A 6,155-nucleotide genomic window follows, 5' to 3' on the forward strand; every position below is an offset into this window, starting at 1 on the left:
CTCTGCTGTCATGTAGCACACAGCAACAATATGTAATGGAATACTGGTAGAAAGTTCAACCTGTACTGCAGTATTACCGACATCTGCCTCTGGCATCATAGACTGACATAATAAAATAGGAAATATTTCCTTTGGAGAAGCTGTCTGTTAAAGCAGTGGACAACTTTTCCCAGAATTTCATTTCAGCATTCCGTAAACGCGTTTTGCTTGTGTATGAAAATTCCTTCAGCTTTGGTGCTCCAGGAGCTTGTTTCTTTCTTCAGTTTAATCGATAAACCTTGTTTATAGCAACTTCAAAAGGCTTTTTTTCTCTGGGAGATTTTTAAGTCTGATTTTTCTAACTATTTGTTTGCCTACTGGTTAAGAGATGTTAAATGTAAAATTACTACATTTTAATTAGTAAAAAGTAATATCTCTGTACTAGACACAGGATGCCCTTATTCTATTTATTTTCATCATAAAATGTAGTTTTTCAAGAACACATAATTAGATTGTTTTAATCTTATCATTTTCAGAGGCATAGTACAATAATTGGCCTTCTTTCCTCTTCTTTTTAGTTGGAAGTTTGCTAAAGGATCAATGGAGAATACATTTTTCTATTCTGCAGCATCAATTACGATGACCCTGGGTGTAAATTTATTGATTTTTCTTATTAGAACATTATCACCAGTTATTCACAGCATGATGTTTATTAATTAGTAAGGAAAATAACGCTTCATTTGTGAAAAATATTCCTTTTAAGTTCTCTACCTAACAAATTCATAGCTATATGAAATCTACTAATTGTATTCTGCCTTTATGAACCACCATTCATTCTCTATTCTGTTTATTTTTCCTATGATCCTGAAAGAAGTTAGAATTATGTCAGCTATGGATATCAGGTAATAGAAATTGCTATTTTTAACTAGTGACTTGCAGAAACTATGCAAACTTCCTGCATACCATTCTTATGGTAGCTTCTTTATTTTGAGAGGAAAATAATTGGATGGAATGGAATGTTGAAATAAAAAAAATATGTTCCCCTCCTCCCCTCCAAAAAAAATAAATAAACAAATAAAAGGAGGAGGATGACGAGAAGAACAATAAGAAGTGAGATAAGTAGTGATTCCAGCTAACGTGTATTCTCTTTTTCACTGGCATCTAGAGAGATCAGTCCATGACATTTCAGTTAGTCAGTAGGTGAGTGAAAATTGATGAAATACTTAGAATATTACTTTTTTTCTGTAAATTAGATTATTAACACTTTTAAGACTGAATATCATTTGTACTAAAGTTCATACCACAGTTGTATTTAAGCATTTTAAGTTAAAATAATTTCTATTAACAAGACAGAATGTGTAAATCAGAATAGTTAAAATTTATATAAATTGTAGAAAAAAAAAACCTTGACATTGGATTCCAGAGTTTGGATGACAAAGAACAAAAATTTATTCTTATTGTTCAATCATGGAATCATAGAATCACAGAATCCCTAAAGTTAGAAGGGATCTCTGAGGGCTATCTAGCCCAACTCTCCTGCAACAAACAGGGACACCACAGCTAAATCAGGTTGCCCAGGGCCTTATCCAACCTCATCTTGAAAGTCTGCAGACATGGGGCATCAACCAGAACACTAGGTAACCTTTTCCAGTGCCTTACTGTAAAAGACTTCTTCATTATATCTAGCCTAAATTGACCCTCCTTCATCCTGAAGACATTTACCCTTGCTCTATTGCCACACACCCTGATAAAGAGTCTTTCCTGTTTTCTCCTGCAGCTCCCCTTTGGATATGGACAGACCGCTATCAGCTCACCTCAGAGCCTTCTCTTCTTCGGGATGAACAGTCCCAGCTTTCAGCCTGTCCTCATAGGAGAGGTGTTCCATTCTCTGGATCATTTTTATGGCTTTCCTCTGAATCCACTCCAACAGGTCTGTGTCTCTCTTGCACTGAGGACTCCACATCTGAACACAGTACTCCAGGTGAGGCATCAGCTCAGAGTAGATGGGCAGGGTCACCTCCCGTTTCATGGCCTCTTGACCTACTACATATGTTCTTCGTTGTGATCTACCTGTAAGAGCTGGTTGCAACTGAAATACAATGCAATAAAATACAATATTCTCTGATATATAAACACCATAATGTGTATGAGGCTTCTACTTTAATATCAGATAGATAAAAGATCATTATGTAGTTACCTTCCTGAGAGCTGTAAACAAATATTGCTGCAAAAATCTGGCAAAAAAAAGAGGTTACTCTGAGCACCCTGAATTTTAATCTCTTAATATCCCGAACATGAAGTGACACAGAATTTTTGTAAGAATGCATTATTAGCTTCAGATTAGGAAAGTGAACTGTTTTAATTCAAAAATGAGTTATTTAAAAAGGCAAAAATAGAATCAGAAAACACCATGTACTAAATTATAAAGTTGTTATTAGAATTATAGAATATTAGTTTATCTTACATTAAAAAATTATATTTGCAATGATTTGAATAAAATAAATAAATAATTTCAGTTTCAATAGTTCAGCACTTCTGGGCAAGATATAATGATACCTTTCTGCAATTTTACTTAAATAAAAATCCCACATAAGGCACACAGTATAAACTATATTTAATATATGAGAGCTACTTCAGAAGCAATACTTCCCATTTTATTATATTGACTCACAACATCAGAGTCTGCTACTGTTGGTATGAAAGTAAAGGTTTCCTATCAATATTCCATTAAATTTTGCTGCCCTGCGACAGATGGCAGTAGAAAGGCAGTCTGACATAGAACTGCATATGAACCACATGTATGTAATTGAATTTCTCCCTATTGAAAAAATGGCTATCATTGACATTCATCAGCGCTTGCTGAACATTCATGGGGACCAAACAAGTGAATGTGAGCACAGTGTAGTGGTGAGTTTCAGCACAGGTGACAGCAACAGCAGTTTGCTGTTCTGACTGGTGCAGATTTGTATGAGAGCTGCGTGCAGGCTCTTGTTCATCTCTGGCAAAAATACTTAGCTAGTGGTGGCAAATATGCTGAAAGATACTGTTTTGTAGCTGAGTTTTCTCTATTCAATAGTGTGATTTTGCTCTTTGTATTTGTTGTAGTTTCCTTGAAAATAAATAGGAGACATTACTTTCAGAGAGACCTATCTATAAAAATAAATTGATCTTCATTTGAATACTTGTATGTGAAACCCACTTAAATATGCTTTTAGAATTCAGACCTTAATTAGAAACTAGGATCTTACAGTGAGCAGCAATAAGGGACACTTCTGTCCCCTGGAATCATGATTTTTTTTATCAAGTACTGAGATTGTAATTCAGTCCTGAAGGCCGTTTATGGTATCAGCACAATCCTCTGATGAATCAGATTCCATATATGACTGGACATGTTAACATTAGGGTTGCTATTGTCTATATAATTTCTGCATTCATATTTTTCTTTTTTTATTAAATAGGGGAGTTTCTTGTGCAGAGCTATGAGGGTCAACTATAGTCATATTCTATTATATATTTCATTATCAACATTATTGATTCTTGAAATGGATTTTTATTTTTCTCTTCTATTTAAATACATTATTATTATTGATGTTTGCATGAAAAGCAAAACGTAGATGTTGATTTCCCAACTTGCTTTATTCATGCAGTATGTTCAGTAGAGTTAACATTAAGACATCCATTAATCTCAGCAGTATTACTGTTGATGATTTCATAGAATATGATGATGGATGTTGATTTATAAAGTACAACTCTATTTATAAAGTAGAAATGGAAACATTATATTAAAATCATGCTTATTAGCAAGAATGTTTCAATGTTTCAGTGTTCAAATACTAATAGCCTCAAATGTTGGGGATAGTTGGACACTGGGACTAGGCAATCAGAAAAAATGAAATCTCTTTTATTGGAGATATAGATTAAAAAACAAAATAATAAAAAACATCAGTACATATGTATTCTTGCTTCAGTTGAGAAACATAAATTTGATAACCTCAGTTATGTTGAGATTGGGGTGTATGGAGAGGGTCTTTGGAATTCCTGACTTCAAAGACAATAAAAAGTAAAGAAAAGAGCTTTTTTAAATTATCGTGTTTTACCAGAAACTCTTACATTCTTACACTTGTATTAAAGTGAAAGCATCATTAAAATTAAAAGACAAACAAACAAACAAAAAAACATTTTCCTGTGTAAAGATGGATGCTGCAGTACCTGAATATAGTAGAACAAACTGTGGTAATCTGCATGCTTTTCCTTAGAATTATCAGATTTGGAGCAGTTTGGTGGCTATGCCAAACATACAAGTTTTTAGAAAATAACAGTGCCTAAGAACCCATACAATTATGGAATACATCACCAATTAGTGAAACAGAGAAATGAGGAATCATGATCCACTTGATTACTTTCCTTGGAAATACAGATGCAATATTCTATTGTTCAATGTACAGTAAGTCTTTTACAATTAAAGCTTTCCTAAATATGGATGAAGTAGATTGCAGTTATAAGCACACAGAACTTCTAAGCAGCTTTATCTAGCTGTTCCATTTCAATTATCCATACTACTTCTGTAGGGACATTTGAATGATATTTGGGGATTTACATTGATAAAGTTCCTGTTCTGTTTATATTAATAAACATATGTCATGGTTCTATGTTTTTTTGTTTTTGGGTTTCAGTATTCCACATCAAAACACCATGTAGTGTACGGGGCATTAAAGTGTCACTGCCCCAATTCCCAGTACCTATCCCTGTACATTACAGCAGTCACGGGATCTGGCCCTTCCGGATGGGGGGGGCGCTCTCTTGCTGCCTTGCAGTGGGTGCTGGAGGTGCTTTCCTGGCCGTTCCAAGCTTTTCAGGCTTGACTCGGTCCCAGGAACTCTCTCTCTCTCATCTTGTCTGATTTATTAATCTCAATTTCAATTAAATTGTATATATTGTGTTATCTTGTATTCCGGTATTATAGTAAAATAAGTTTTCCTCCATAGATTGTTGCCGCTGTTCTTCTCCTCCCTTCCTTCCTTCCCATTTTTTGTGGGACTGGGGTGGGGGGGGGAGGGCAGAGGCCTGTCTCCCCTGTCACGGACATAGATTGATCTGGTCAACTCCGTGACAACATATCACTATCTTTTAAAAAGACTGGGAGTGAGATAAACCTTACATACAGAAAAAAAGGTGTGGGTTTTTTTTGTTGTTGTTTTTGGTGTTTTTGTTGTTTTGTTTTGTTTTAGAAATAAAGCAGTTTAGGGGAATAGTTTGCAACTTACTGTCCTTACTTTCTGCTCTTAATCATATGTTTATCACTAATAAAAAGAAGAAACTCCTCTGTACAAAAAAAAATTACTCTGATAAATACCTGCTCTTTCTCTTTTGACAAAAGGAATGATCTCAGCTGGCAAGAGTAGTGACATTTCCGGAAAAAATGATGAAAGTTGATTGCTTTACTTGAGAGAAAGTGGTGAATTTTCCCTTACTTGCATGCCAGACAATCATGTAAGCATCTTCATAATGAATCTTCAGATATATTCTGATCCTGCATAAATGGACAGAAACTAGTTAATGCAATGAATAAACTGAAGGCAATCACTGAATTAATGAGGTAGTTGTAAATTACTTACTACGATAGAGTTGGACCATTCAAAGAAGATCTGAATTTAGTCTATTTTGTTTAAAAGAATTCTAGAAAGATATTGAATCCAAACCAAATAAACATTTTAAAAAAATAAGAAGAAAAAAAATCAAAGACCAGCAACTACAACTTTGAAATATATCTATAAATAAATAGAGTAACTTTGATAATAATAGATTAATAATAGATATTTAGGGAGACCACGTTTACTTAATCATTACGTGATCACTACATCTACTTTCGCTATCTGTACTTCTTACACTATCATTTCCAGAATTAAACTGCTTGAATTGATCCAGATCCAGAATGCCTCTGAACTTAGTTGAGCCATTTATTTAAAAAACAAAAGAGTAAAACTTCATATTTTGCCCACTCAAAGTGTTTCTTTTCCTTTTAACAAACCAAAACAAATGTTTAAAGTAGGATCTGTACATTCTCTCAGAGGGAAATAACATGAAAAACAACTACAGAAACTGAGGCACAAAGGAGAAAAACAATTCATAAATACATGCAAGAGCTTTGCTTTTTTCCAAGTAAATTTCACAATATT

The sequence above is a fragment of the Centrocercus urophasianus genome, unplaced genomic scaffold (genome assembly GCF_019232065.1).
Source record: "Centrocercus urophasianus isolate 14NV4802_14NV808 unplaced genomic scaffold, USGS_Curo_1.0 seq_9, whole genome shotgun sequence".
Taxonomy (NCBI): Eukaryota; Metazoa; Chordata; class Aves; order Galliformes; family Phasianidae; genus Centrocercus; species Centrocercus urophasianus.